We start from the raw sequence: 15609 nt of genomic DNA on the forward strand, positions 1-15609 counted from the left end.
GGGTCACAGGGCCATGTGTCCATAGCAGCACCTGCGTCAGTGAGCCCACACACCCAGAGCAGCCTGATGCAGAGGTTCCCAGGGCCCGAGGAGTGGGGCACAGTGGAGTGTCTCCATGCACCTGACAGTGGCCTGGAAGTGGCCGTGAAAGCTGGTGGACCTGAGGGCACCTTGTAGGCGGCAGGGAATGGACTGACGGCCAAAGACTGGAGGGACACCAGGACATTCCAGCACGTGCAGCCCCCAGATGATAGAGCAACATGCCTCCCGCCTGCCCCCTGCAGCCTGCAGAGCCCTGGCATGGGGGCATGCCCTCACGGAAACGGGAAACTCAGACTGGACAGAGGCAACACTTGGTGGAATGAGAACTTGACAGAGAAATTACGTGCAGTTCTAAGAAAACAGAAAGTGATTTCTTACAGGAGGAGTTTGTGATTGGGATTCTCACGTGTTCCAGGTGAGCCTGCAGCTCTCGGGCTGGAACAGTGATTTGCTTTGCCCGCTGCATCGTTTGTCAAGATGTCATGGGCTCCAGGCCCTGGGAAGCAGCTAGAATGCAGGGGGAGGGAGGCGGAGGGCCAGTGCAGGAGTCTTCCCGGGCCCTGCTCAGGGGCCAGCGTGGTCTCCTGCGTGAGAGGCTTCCAACTGGCCAGCTGCTGCCCAGGTCGGAACTCCACCTTCTCCTGCAGCCAAAGGGGCGCAGGAGCCTCCCGGGGCCAGTCCTCCAGGCCCAGGCCGGCTGCTGCTGCTGCGCAGTTGCATCCCTTCCCACTGTGAAAACTATACAGGCTGACTCCGGGCAAACCCTGGTAAGGATGCAGTTCCTCTCTGATGATTGCCTGCTCCCGTCTGCAGCTTTTTCTCAGCCGGGGCCCTCTGGCTGCCCACAGGCTGGCCTCTGACGCCACCCACAGGCCAACCCTCCCAGAAACCTCACCTCTCCCCCACTGTCCTGACCTTCCCCACATGCCTACACAGACCAGTATACACAGCGCCTACTTGCTTTTTCCCAGCTGGAGCAGAACTGAGCCTGCTTCTTCACCCTGACTTCCCCATACAAGTAAAAAAAAAAAAAAAGTGAAAAAAGCACCACCCTTCTCCCAGTTATTCAGCCAGAAATCCAGGAGTTAGCTTTGATTCTCCTTCCATCACAGTCTGCTCCCCTATCTAACCCAGTCCTGCCAACGCTCCTCCAAAACATATCCAAGTTCATCCATTTCCCGCTCGCTCCTCTGCCACCACCGAATTCACGCCGTCTGTTACCTCTCGCCTGGACTCTTGCAAGACGCTCCTACTGGTCTCACTACAACTGGCCCCGTGCCTACAATCCCCTCTCGCAGAGCAGACGGTGAGCTTGTTTAAAATGTATCCCTGATCACACCATGGTGCTGCTGGAAACTCTTGGATGTCTTTGCATGATGTTAGAATGAAGCCCACAATCCCAGCGTGGCCTCTGGGATCCGATGCCCACCCTCCTCTCAGACCGCCTCCGGCCACTCTGCTCCCCATTCCCGCTGCTCCAGATGCCCCGGCTCTCTCTCTCCCTCAGAAGCACCATGCCTGCTCCCTCCTCTGGGCTTGGGGGCTGCTGGCCCCCCTACCTAGAAGGTTCTCCCCCAGATCTCTCTGTGACTCCTTATCACTGGTCAGGTCTTAGGGCAAATGGTACCTCCTCAGAGAAACCTTCCCTGACCATTGTGTCTAGAGCAGGCCCCATCCCTTCCCCCGTCTCTCAGTGGCCCCCAGAATGGCACACACACATGAGGTGTCAAAGGTGATACAATGAGGCACAAGAAGAAAGCAATAGAATTTCCATTCCTATTACTTTCTACGCTATGTTTATAACATTTTTATTTTGTGCATGTTGTATAATGCATTAGTATAGTGGCGCATGCATATATTTGTAAACATTAGTATATATGTCCAAATGTATGCATGTGTGTCTGGAAAGAGTTCACATTTTTTTTAGAAATGTGCAGTCAACGAAATTGGGAACGGCTTTACTATAACACCCTACGTCATTGTCTTCTGGTCCCCACTAGCCAACATGTTTCCTTTGTTTGGTTTATTGGCTCTCTCTTCCCCCTAGAAAGTAAGCTCCATGCAGGACCCACCTCTCTTGTTCATGATGTCATTGCTGTGACCAGCACTAATAACCTATAATTGACTTATATGTCAACTTATGGGTTGATCATGTAGCATGTGTTCATAAACATTTGTTGACTGATTGAATGAATGTATATACTGAGCCTTCCCCAGGACCTGGGGAAAGACATCCAGCTAATTCCAATACCTTTCCACACTCAGGATAGTGGCAAATAATAGCATAATGGGATGCTTGAAGGACAAGTTTACTCATAGAAAAATTGACAGTTTCTGAGCCTCTTACCTCCTTTTCAGATCATTCCCCTGCATCCACCCGCAGAGTCACAGTGTTTTCAGGTAACCTAGGTCTCAGGATCAGGAGAATAGCCCAGGAAATCATCAAAACCTTAACATAAACTAGTTTAATGCACTACAACCTCCCATGAGCACTTGCCTCAAAACACATCAGTAAGATTGGGAGCCAGGGTTCTAGTCTGAGCTCGAATGCTTTGGAGGCCTTATAGAAGCTCTCTACCATCTCCATGTCCATAAGGAGGTTCACAGCAGGTTTTAGTCCCTTGTTCTTTGGAAATAATTTGAATATTTACAGAGTAGTTGCAAGAAGAGCACAAAGAACACCTACATATACTTTTACTGAGATTTACCTATTGTGCACATTTTCCCCATTTGCTGCATCACTTGCTCTCTTTTCACGCACGCACACATGCACACACATGGTTTCTGAATCTGTTCAGAAGACGTTCATACACCATACTAAATGCTTCTGTGTCTCTCCTAAAAATAGAGATAGTCTCTTACAACTACGTGCAGTTAGCGACTCCAGTGAGTTGAACATTGAGAACAATGCCTTTATCTGATCTGCTACCCGCTCTGTGTTTTACAAACATATTCAGCAGCAGTGCTCCTCCAGATGAAATCTTACTTGTGCTCCCAGTGGACGACACAGATGGAAATAGAAGGCTCACTCGAAGTAGGAGGCAGCCGAAGGGCCGTGTATTCATTTCCTGCTGCCTCTGTGACAAATTACAGACTTGGTGGCTTAAAACAACACAATTTTATTATTTTACAGTTCTGGAGGTCGAAGTCCAAAATTAATCTCACGGGGTTAGAGTCAAGGGCTGATTCCTTTTGGAGGCCTGAGACTTGAGGGAGAATCCTTTTTTATTTTTATTTTTCTTGCCTCTTCTATTTCTGGAGGCTGCCTGCATTCCTTGGCTCATGACCCCTGCCTTGAATCATTCCAACTTCTTGCTTCCTTTCTCACATCTCCTACTTCCTCCTTTGATCTCTTTGCCTCCCTCTTATAAGCACCTTGTGATCTCATTGGACTCACCTGGATAATCTGGGTGACTCCCCCATCTCAGGATCCTTAACCTCATCACATCTGCAAGTCTTCTTTGCAATGAAGGTAACATTTGCAGGCTCTGGAGATTAAGGCGTGGATATTGTTTTGGAGGGCCTTCAATCAGCCTGCCACAGGCCACAGGGAGATTGCACGAAGACACCAAAAATCCAGCCTGTGGTTCATTTGCCAAATCCTTTGGAAAAAGACCCTGTCTGATGCCAGACATGCTCCCAAGGAAGGCATCTTCCCACAGAGGACTACTTGTATTACTTTGTACAAAGGTTCCATGTAGGCCAGCTGGGGGCCACTCCATCACCCCTCTTCTCTAGGTCCCCAGAAACTCCTTTTGAGCAAGCTTATCATTCTAGGATCTGTTTAAAACCCAGGACCCACTGTGAATATGGCTTCCGGCTCTGATATGCTGCACTTTGATACCACATTGAAATGGGTCCACAGGTTCCTGGAGAACAGCTCTCCATCAGTGCAAGCTGTGACCCAGACACAAAGGGAGTCCCCGAGAGGCAGCCAGCCCTCCCCCATGGGGAGCCCCAAAGACTCACAAACTCTGAGCTCCCTGTGGCTCTTGGTCCTGTCCTCAGCATTTCCCCTTCATGGTTTCCCCAAGCTGAGCTCTTAGCATCCATTATTCACTCACCCAATTGCTGACCCAAGACTCCATCATGACTACTGTTCAGCAACCCAGCCCTTCCCTTTCTGAGAGAGACTGAGTCCCCAGGAGTCCTTGAAATTGCTCTAGTGGAGCGTCCCTTCAGTATATGCCATCCCATCTTGGGGTGCCCACCCTGGGGCCCAAGTACACATACTCCAGTTGTGCAGTGCACTGCGGACACTTCAGGTCCAGGAGGACGTCCGGTAACCTCAGACTAATTGATACATTGGGGTACCTGTGTGAGAAGAAAGGTATGGCCTGGGAACCTGAAGAATGCTTTTGCAAACCCAGCCTTGCTCTGCGGCTGTGATCTGTCCCCTCTCAAGGCCACCAAGTCATCCCTGTCCTCCTAGGAGTGACACTCAGAGGGCCTCTGCTTGCGCGGGTTCTGCCTGCCCCCATGTCTCCATAACTGTGGTTACTAGTATTTTGATAACGATACTCGTCTTTTTCTCCTCCTTCTCCTCATCCTTCTTCAGATTCTATAACCTCCTGGCCCAGGAAATCTCTGTTCCTGATTTCTAGTCCATTTTCCACTTTGGGGGTGTCAACGATGATGCTCTCTAATTGAGGGTCCCTCCACAGCTATAGTCCCATGTCTCCTGTCTGCAGGACAGCCATGCCGCCTCGGTCCCTCTGCATCATTCTGCAGCCGTGAGTACTCTGTTCTGTAGTAGCGCCCACATGGAGCTCCTGGTCCTTTTCCACATCACTGTCCAGCCCTCATCAGAACCTATCCCCCGCCCCGCCCCCCACCACCCACACCCAAGGCTCTCCAGGGTTGCCTCCAATAGGCAGCAAGCTCGGGTCCCTCTCCAAGGAGAGACACCTGTGCTTTTCTCCAAGCTACTGCCATTTCACCTGATCCCTGGAATGAAAACCTTCCCAGACACCACGACTATCAATGCCACAGCCTCCCACCAGCAGCCCCAGCATCCATGGGCCAGCCTGTCGTGGCTCAGCCCCCCTCCCACATGGCTAGGCAGCCCTGCCCTGCACCAGGCCTGGCACAGCAGATCACCAGGACACTAGGCAGGCTGTTCTCTGCTGCTGATGGGCCAAGGCTGGGGACCCTCGGCCTGGGAGGCTTTAGGCTTAAAACACAAATGTGGGGACCGGACCAACCATATGTGGGCAACGTGCCTCATTTGGGGTTGGGGTCCACCCACCACGCTAGCAAATTTTGCTCCATCTCTGCCACCAGAAGGGTAATGGGGTCTTTGATGTGCCGACACTCTGTGGGGCTCCCCCCACCCCACCCGCTAGCCCCAGGAGCCAGAATTCACATCTTGCCCATTTCATAGGCAAGGTAATTAACACCTTTCAAGTTTCACCTTTTCTTCTTTGAGGAATCAAAAGGTTCATTTCTGGAATCAGATTGATGTTAAAGGCTTTTAAAATTACCCTGCAAATGAGTTTTCTCTCTAGCAGAACAACAGAGACCTAAGGAACCTGCTGAGCGGCTCCCGGGCCAGTGTTACACAGATTCGAAGGCTGTGGGTGTGGCCACAGCAGGAAGCACAGGAGGTGGGGCTGGCCTGGGGGAGGGGCGGAGAAAATGCCAGCGGTGGCTTCTCGGGTCTTAGGTCCTGGAGCTGCTGCCGAAATGCCCAGGGCCTGTGAGGACGAGGAATCTTCCCTGGAAGAGTGAGAGAGGGCAGCTTCCGCAGGCCCCTGAGGTGAGCCAGCCTGAGCTGACCCGAGGCAGCGGCACCCTAGAGCCGGGCGGGGCGGGGCGCTCAGGTCAGATGGCAGCTTCGCTTGTTGGTGGCACTTCTCCCCGCCACGGGCGTCCGCCGTCCAGCTGTAGTGTGGTAGTGGGGCAGCTGGGCCTTGGGTCTCCTCTCTTCTGGGTTTTCTATTTTCTTTTTTTGAAATGCATTGTGAGCATGATTCTCAATAGTCAAAAGTAGAAACAACTCAAATGTCCATCAGCTGATGAGTGGGTAAACACAATGTGATTTACCCATACAGTGGAATATTACTCGGCCATCAAAAGGAATGGAATCTGATTCATTCTACAGCATGGATGAAACTTGAAAACACCATACTAAGTGAAAACAGCCAGTCACAAAAAGACCACACACTATATAATTCCATTCATATGAAATGTCTGGGATAGGCAAATCAATAGGTATAGGATCATGTGATATTTATCTTCCTCTGACTGGCTTATTTCGCTTAGCATAATGCTCTCCAGTTCCACCCATGCTGTTGCAAATGGTAAGAATTCCTTCTTTTTTACTGCAGCGTAGTCCATTGTGTAGATGTACCACAGTTTTTTAATCCACTCATCGGCTGATGGGCACTTAGGCTGTTTCCAAATCTTAGCTATGGTGAATAGTGCTGCTATGAACATAGGGGTCCATATATCCTTTCTGATTGGTATTGTGGAATATAATGAACAACATAAACTGATGAACAAAAACAGATGCAGAGACAGAGAAGCATCAATTAGACCATCAAACCTCAGAGGGAAGGTAGGGGAGGGTGGGGGTCAGGGGGAGAGAGCAACCAAAGGACTTGTATTCATGCATATAAGCCTAACCAATGGACACAGACAACAGGGGGTGAGGGCATGAGTGGGAGAGTGGGGGGGGGGGGGGGGGCAATGGGGGGATACGGACACATATGTAATATCTTAATCAATAAAGAAAAAATAAAATAAATAAATAAAAATAGATATAGGATTAGATTAGTAGGAGCCTGGGGCCCAGGGGTGTGGAGGTTCAGGGGAGACAGTTAAGGGCTGTGAGGTTTTCTTTCTGGGTGATGAAAATGTTCTAAAATTTATTATGGTGATTATTGCACTACTCTGTGAATTTACTAAAAACCCTTGAACTGTGTGCTTTAAATGGGTAAATTGTATGATATGCGAATTATATCTCAATAAAGCTGTTTTGCTAAAAATGCATTGTAAGCAGGGGTGGGAGGTAGTGATTCTAGCACAGAGACAAGCTTAGATTCAGAAAGATGACAGTCCAACTCCCATCCCCACCATTTACATGCTGAGTGACCTTGGGCAAGTCATTTAACTCCTCTGGGCCTCAACTGCCTCATCTGTAAAGCTGGGCAAATACTGTCCACCTCAAAGGTGTGATTAAGTGAGATGACATGTGTAAAACCCCTAGCCGGGTCTGACACACAGCAGGGGCTCGGTGTATGATGATTGTTACCTCAGGTGGAGCCGGTGGCTGAGTCAGAAGAGCTGGGTTCTCATCCCAAGGCTAGCATCGCTTCACTGTGGGACCCTGGGAAAGCTCTCAGCCTCCCCAAGTCTCAGTGTCACGGGTAGTAAAATGGGGTGAGAAGCTGACTTCACGAGGTTGGAAAGGTCAGGAAGGTAACAGTGTGGAAGTCCTGCTAATGTGGGAAGATTAGGGGATGAATGTGTTAAAGTTAGGGTATGGGGCCCTGGCTGGCATGGCTCAGTGGTTAGAGTGTCGACCCACATAGGAAGGGTTGCAGGTTCACTTCCCAGGGAAGGGCACATACCTGGGTTGCAAGTTTGATCCCCAGCCCCAGTTGGGGGCGCATGTTTCTCACATTGATGTTTCTCTCTCCCTCCCCTCTCCCTTCCACTCTCTTTAAAAACCAATGGGAAGCCCTGGCTGGTTTGGCTCAGTGGACAGAACGAACATTGGGCCTGCAGACTGAAGGGTCCCAGGTTTGATTCTGGTCAAGGGCATATGCAGGAGGCAGCCGATCAATGACTCTCTCTCATCATTGGTGTTTCTATCTCTCTTTCCCTCTCCCTTTCTTTCTGAAATCAATAAAAAATATATATATTTAAAAAATGGAAAAAAATATCCTCTTTGAGGATTAACAAAAAATTAGATTATGAATATGCAGTGCTGGGCTATGTGAGTGTAGCTGAGTGAGTGTAGCTGAACTAAAACACTCTCCCCTGTGGCTGCTGCACTCCTGAGCCAGCCAGGGCCAGTTCTGCTTGGGAAACAAGGCTCTGCCCTCCCACTTCAATCCGGGGTCAGGGGTCACCATCACCGGCTTTGGTATCAACGTGCCGCGTGAGCTCTCCTCAATGGAAGGTCCTTGATTTAAACTTGGAGCAGGCTAGATGGATCTAGAAGCTAACACTCCACAGAGAATCTTGGCCTGGCTGCCCAGCCCAGCACCGCAGCCACTTCACCTGGGGCATCTCACACTTTCACGTAATTGGGCAAATAGTATGACTCTGCACTTTCTCTGAGGCTGACTGTGTGGGAGGCAGTGGAGGTAAAAAATGAGTTTAACAGTCTCATGGTGGGGGGAGTCAGACTCTTAAATACTGGTAAGTGACTTCACATATAGCAGAGAGAGAAACATGCTAACTGGAGGCATAAGCAGGATGCACTGGGAATGTAAAGGGAAGGGAATTCATTCTGCCTGGAAGGATCAGGGAAGCTTCATCCAGGAAGTGTTATTTGAGCTGGCCTAGAGGGTGATAAAGTAGTATGGATATTTCCGCTCAATGGAACAGCAGAAGAAAGAAACAAGGTAGTAAAAACATGTGGCCAGTGATTAAGCCCAGGATGCTTGGAGAAGTGGAGTGAGCCTGAGTGGCAGATTGCATCTTCCCAAAAATGGCTGCACCAATCTATATCCCACCCTCTTCTCTTGATACTCCTCTATCAAGAGATAGAAATCTTTATTTCCTTTCTTTGAACTTGGGTGGACCTTTGGAACTGCCTTGACCAATAGAATATGGCAGAAGTATGGTGTGCGGCTTCCAATGCTCAATGTTAAAAGGCATTCTAGCTTCTACTTAGCCTCTTGGATCATTCATTCTAGGGGAAGCCATGCCATGAGGACACTCAAGCAGCCCTGTGATAGAAAATGAGGCCTCTAAGCAACAGCCAGCACCAAATTATCAGCCATGTAAGGAAGCCACCTTCAAAATGACTCCTCTAGCCTCAAACTTTCAGAAGATTCCAAGAGCCATCTGACTGAAGGTAACCTCTGACTGCAACTCGAGAGACCCCAAATAAGAATTCCTCTGTCAAGCTGTTTCTGAATTTCTGACTCACCTAATCCTAGCACAATATGTCACTAGAGGCCCAGTGCACATTGAAAGTAAATTAATTAGAAGGTGGCCAACGGGGTGGGACTGGGCAAGACAGGCCAGACACACCCTGGAGCCAACCTCCTGTGGTCCCTCCCCGGCTGGCGGCACCTGGGGCAGCATCGGAGCTCAAAGGGCATCTGCAGAGTGAGTGGGGTCCCTCTGGCAGGTGGGATCCTTTGGCCTGGCCTGAGGGGATCTGGCCGAAACCAGCTCTCCGACATCCCCTGAGGGGTCCCATAGTGTGAGAGGGCACTCTGCAAAGTTGCTGTCATTCAGCAGCTCCTGCGTTGAGCATCTGCCTCCTGGTGGTCAGTACGCATCATAGCACTGGCTGGTCACAGGCTTTTATATATATAGATTGTTTTATGCCACTAAGTTTTGGGGTGGTTGGTTTTGCAGCCATTGTAATGGGAACAGCCTGGAAGAATTATGGAGTACACTGAATGTCCTACCAAGGAGTTTGTTTTACCATTTAGAAAACTGAGCCCTAGTGCTATTTTCCGGGTGGAAAGCTGTGTGTTTTAGCCTGTGCATCTTACAGAGACCATTCTGACAATTTGAAAGATAGAATGGAAAGAAGAGAAGGAAGAATGGAAAGGAGCAGCCAGTGAGGGTGGTGAAGCTGTTGTAAGAATCCAGGGAGGAGATGAAAGTTTATGCTAGACAAAGGGAAGGGAAAGGGCAAAGACTTTGGGAGGCCAATGGAATGGTGAATCACTGAGAGTGAAGAAAGAAAGGGAAAGTTGGAAGAAGGATGCTATTAATAGTGTTTCTGGAGGGTTCTAGCTTGGTAGGCCAGAAGGATGATGATACCATTAATGGGATAAGGTATGAGGGTTCATTCATTTAACAAACAGGCATGACTTCCTGAAAAGCAAACTTTGGCCTTTCCTAGACTGGCCAGGTTTCCTCTTAGCTCTCCACCCCTTGCCCCTAGGGGATGGCCACCCCACCAAAAGCCCCATGCATCTCCAGGGCCACTTGATTAGATACCCCAGTTCTGACACTCAGCCTCACTGAGCCAGAGTAGCTGGCCCACTTTTACTACCTGATTTTTCTCTGTAATCTTTTCTTTAATGTTTCCAACCCTTTAGCAAGTCCTCTTAGCTCTACCTACAGAATGTAACTACTACTTTTTCCATCTCCACGGAGACCTTTTCCCAAGCTACCATCAAGTCTTATCTAGAAAACTGCTACATTCTCCTAACTAGACTCCTTGTTTTTGTTTTGATTTGCATAAAAGAAATTAGGTCATGTTACCCCTGTGCTTCAAATCCTTCCCTTGACTTCCCATTGTGCTTAAAATAGAACCCAAACTCCACCTCACGGCCTCTGAGGCCCCACATCTGGCCCATCTCCTGACTCTGTTTTGTGACTCTCCTAGTTGACCACTCTTCTGGCCCCACTCACCCTCATTCTGCTCTTCCAATGTGCCAAGCTCCCTCCTGCCCCAGGTCCTTTGCATGTTTTCTTTTCTCTATCTGGAGCTTGCTTCTGAAAGTTGGGGGTTGGGAGGGGACCCAATGAAAGCACTCATCTTCCCAACTTGAATCTGAACAGAGAAGTAGGACAAAGAAATGCCAACGAAGATAAAAACATTCCGTTATGACTAAGAAAGGCCCCATTGGAGGATGTGAAAGCTGAATGGCCTGCAAACTGTACCCCAGAACCAGCACAACCTCTCCACTCAGGCCCAAGCCTCACTGCATAGGCAGGTCTTGCCAAAGTAAGACTCAGAGCAGGGAGGACGGGACAAAGCCCTGCACCCCATGGGCAGCTTGCTCTCAAGATGGAAAAGGCAAGGAGAATGAGCAGAGGGCAGAGAAGGGAAGAGTCTGGGTACCTGGTTGAGACTTCGTAATTCTACTAATCAGATCAGCCCCTCTACCTGCCCTGGGTCCTGCTGAGAAATTGGGCAGAGAGAAGGCAGAAGTGTGATCTTCCATCAGGAGTAGAGAAAGTGTATCTCTCAGTGATCAGGCTCTCCAAATGCCTACCTCATTCTCATTCTGAGGTCTCAGAGAGGCCTTTGCTGGCCACTCCAAAGAGATCCCTACCCCCATTCACACACACACACTCAGTCTCTACTTCATCTTCACAAACTGAAGTTATTTCTTTGCATCCTGTGGAAGGTCAGTCATCACCACCAGAACATAAGCTCTGTGATGTCAGTGGCATATTGTCTGGCTCAATACTGCATCCCCAGTGCCCAGAACAGTGCCTGACACATAGCAGGTGCTCAGCAAGGATTTTTTAATGAATTGAAGAGACAGGAGCAGGAATCCCTGAGCCTAAATCCCTTCAGTTATGGCATGGAGCTGGGCATTTTGGGGCCTCTAAATCCCCGAAGGAAGGTCCTCGCAGAGCTGGGTGGAGTGGAGATCCTAGAGAGTGTGGAGAGGTGTGAGTGTGGGTGGTGAATTCACACTATTACGGCCATTCTGGAAGCATTAACCTCTTTTGTACAAAAGCAGACACTATTTAAAGAGACAGTTTGCAACTAGCTACCATGACGACAACGTCTCACCTATTTCCTTTGCTCAGAGACTCAGAGCACTAAAGATGCTGTGAAACTTAATTGGTTTCTTCAGCATGGGGTCTAAGCTTTCCGGGGTGCATTATGCTCCAAATGAAAAGGAATGGCAAGACAAAGCATTGCCCCTCTTCCTTTCCAGTAAGAGCTGGTTCTTCCTGGCTCCTGCCAGCCCACAGGGGGGTGTGAGTGACAGAGAAGCCAGCACTCTGGACCACTCTGAAATACCTCTCCTCTAGCTCTGAGAAAGGAACAGGGCAGGGTGGGAAGCCAAGCACCTATGTGGCTCAGCCTTTCAGGGCATCAGTGTTGTGGCCTGAGAGTGTCTAATGGGTCACTGTCACCCACCCCTACCCCAAGGGAGTCTCTTCAGGGGTCTCCCCAGATCACTCCACAAAAGGCAGTCATATGGTTGACCCCATTCCCCCTATGCACACTGAATGTCTGCTCCATGGAGGAGTGGGCACAGACATCACAGGACAGCTATCCCCTCCCACCACCACCTAGTCTGAAAGAAGCAGGGAAAAGAAGGCGGCTCCAAGGGTATCTTGGAACAAGGGGCCAGTGTCTTCCTTTCACAAAAAAAGAAAAGACTGAGCAAGTCTATCCACAGCTCCCCACAAACATCCCAAAATTCCCAAACACCTGTCACTCCAGCCTCTTTAATATTGGCTCTCATTTCAATCTGTGGAGAAGGGGAGAGGCTAAAGAATTCTCTTTCATTTTGCTCCATTAATAACTAAGCAGCACAGGCTAAAATATTTATGGGCATGAGCACAGAGCATATTCTGGGCAGGAAAAGGCAGATTGCAGAGATTTTCAAGGCTGCTATTTCAGCCCTTTGCAGAAGAGGCACCTAAAAGGCTTTAGTGGGCAGGAGTAGCTAGTAATGGTGAAGGCATCCCCCAGGTGTCTGCTTAGGAGCCCCAACAACCAAGGGCTTCCTCCAGTTCTCCAAACAGGTGCCTCTCCAAGGAGGTATGGCCAGTGTTTGTTGCCGACAATGCCCCCTGCCCTTCCATTTTCTAACACGCTGATGGGGCCCAAGGAGACTGCAGTGTGCTGAGCTGTGAGTCCCTTGGTCCTAAATGGGCCACTGAACGGTAGCTTCCACCAGTGTAGATATTTGGGTTATTTTGTAGGTCTGGAGCTGCAACTGATTTGTGGCCAGAGGAGAATGTGCTCAAGCCCCAGCCGGGCAGCAGTGACCCAGGTGACCCTGGGTAGGTCACATGGCTTCTCTGAGCCTTCCTCTCCTGACACAGAAAACAGAGCTTGAAGTAGATCCTCACTAGAGTTGTTTCCAATTCTATGACTCTAGCAGGAGAAACTATTGACACTTGACCTTGAGAGAAAGAAAGAGGAAAGCAAGATGGAAGGAGGGAGAAAAAGAGGAAGGAAGGAATGAAGGAAGGAAGGGAGGGAGGGAAGGAGGGAGGAAAATAAGTGGTGGAGATGTAATGAAATAGTAAAGGCAGGGATCCAATTCCCAGTAAATATGTAAATAATAATCAGAATTACATTTCAAGCTCAGTTTTCTGTGTAAGGAGAGGAAGGCTCAGAGAAGCCATGTGACCTACCCAGGGTCACCTGGGTCATTGCTGCCCAGCTGGGGCTTGAGCACATTCTCCTCTGGCCACAAATCAGTTGCAGCTCCAGACCTACAACATAACCCAAATATCTTTGGGCCAAGTAATTCTGTAAGCCCTCCATGATAGATACCTTTATTATGCCCATTTTGGAGATTAAAAAAACACTGAGGCACCAAGAGCTTTAATAATCTGTTATAATTTAGCTTTTAACAATGGTAAAGCCATGGTTGCAATGCAAGTAGTCTGGCTCCCCAACCCATGCTGTTAATCATAATGTCACTGTCTAATCAATGGTATTTCAGTCATTCAGTCACTCATTAGACAAGAATATATAAATTCCTGCCAGATGGCAGGCACTGCCCTGGGTGATGACTTGGAAGTTTCATCAAGCACATTGATGAATTTGCACATAAGAGGCCCAAGCAAGAGTCAAGAGACATGCTTATCCCAGAGTTCCTCTGTTCTAGGTGTTCATACTTCCGGATTTCAATAAAAGGAGTTAAGCCTCATCTCATACATACTAATAGTTCCAGGACCTTCCCTTCCTAATATGTCAGAATTCTTTGGTGGAGGGAACAAGCTTACATTTCTCTGAGCACTTGTTGCTCCAACTCACTTCTTCTGCTTGACTCTATATCCTTCTTGTCATCCCCCATTTTCCCTCTCTCCACCCACATCTACCCAAACATGGGTCACTGTTCAGTTGAAAAAAGAAACAGCATATGATTATGTTAATCAATTGAGAAAATACATTTGACAAAATTTCATATTCATTCATGATTTTTAAAATTCTCAATGAGCTACAAATAGAAATTTCTCAAGCTAACAAGTGCTATTTTTAAAAAACTACAGTTAGCATCCCACTGAATGGGGAAAGATTGAATGCTTTCCTCCCTAAAATCAGGAACAAGGCAAGGATGTTCAGAATATAGCCAGTGAAATAAAGCAAGAAAAATAAGTAAAAGTTGGAAAGGAAGAAATAAAACTGTCCCTATTCGTAAACAACATGATTACCTACATGGAAAATCCCAAGCAATCCACAAAAAGAACGTGTAGAACTAATACATGAGTCTAGCAAGGTCACCGAATACAAGATCAATCACAAACAACAAGTGTATTTCTATAGCAATAAACAATTGGAAACCACAATCTAAAAGTTAGTATCATTTACAACAACTCGAAAAAGTGAAATGCTTAAGTATAAATTTGACAAACACATACAGCATCTGTTGTTCAAGACTATAAAACATGTTTGAAAATAATCAATGAAGACCTAAATAAATGGAAAAATATGCTGTGTTCATGGATAGGAAGATTCAACATAGTAAAGATGTCAGTTGTTCCCAAATTAATCTACATATTTAATGCAGTTCCAATCAGTGAAATCATATCAATATACACATACATTTATGTGGAATAGGTAAGAAATAGCCAAAACTATTTTGGAAAAAAAAAGTGATGATTAACTTGGTCGATGTGACTCAGTGGTTAAGTGTCAACCTGTGAACCAGGAGGTCAGGGTTTGATTCCCAGTCAGGGTACATGCCCGGATTGTGGGCTTGATCCCCATTAGGGGGCATGCAGGAGGCAGCCAATCAATGATTCTCTCTCATCATTGATTCTCTCTCTCTCTCTCTCTCTCTCTCTCTCTCTCTCTCTCCCTCCCCCTTTCTCTCTGAAAGTGATGGTTAGAGGGATTTCATGACCCAGTTTTAATATTTACTCTATCACTACAGTAATCAAGGTAGTGTAGTACTGGTGAAACAATACACATATAAGTCAGTAGAATGGGATAGAGTCCAGAAATAGACACACAAACATATCCCATTGATTTTGACAAAAATGCAAAGGCAATTCAATGGATAAAGGACAGCTTTTTAAATAAAGGGTATTGAGCAATTAGACATTCATATTTTTAAAAAGGAACCTTGACCAAAACCTTATACCTTATATAAAATTAATTTAAAATAGATCATAGAGCTAAATATAAAACTGTAAAACTTTTAGAAGGAAACACAAGAGAAAGTTTTCATGATCTGGAATTAGGCAAGGAGTTCTTTGACATGACAACCAAAGCATGATCCAGTTAAAAAAAAAGAGAAAAATTTAACTTCATAAAAATTTTAAATTTTTGTTCTGCAAATTACATTGTTAAAATAATTAAACAACAAGTTAAAGACAGGAACCAAATATTTGCAAGTCACAGGACTCAACAAATTACTTGTATACAAAATATATAAAGAACTCTCAAAACTCAACTGTAAGAAACTAATAACTCAATTAAAAATGGACAAAAGG

At 47.4% G+C, this 15609-nt stretch overlaps 2 long non-coding RNA genes across 3 annotated transcripts in view; one reads left to right on the top strand and one right to left on the bottom strand.

Annotated features, from left to right (window-relative positions):
* LOC307114011 overlaps window positions 1-15609 on the bottom strand; it is a 73579-nt gene that overhangs the window by 55936 nt on the left and 2034 nt on the right. The gene's annotated exons all lie outside the window — the stretch shown is intronic.
* The window catches only part of LOC307114007, a 40468-nt gene continuing 30257 nt past the window's right edge, over window positions 5399-15609 (top strand). The window contains exons 1-2 of the long non-coding RNA XR_013814926.1: window positions 5399-5800; window positions 8913-9073. This is a non-coding gene — a long non-coding RNA (uncharacterized lncRNA). The remainder of the gene's footprint in view (window positions 5801-8912; window positions 9074-15609) is intronic.

This window comes from Cnephaeus nilssonii (assembly GCF_951640355.1).
Source record: "Cnephaeus nilssonii genome assembly, chromosome: 2".
Lineage (NCBI taxonomy): Eukaryota > Metazoa > Chordata > Mammalia > Chiroptera > Vespertilionidae > Cnephaeus > Cnephaeus nilssonii.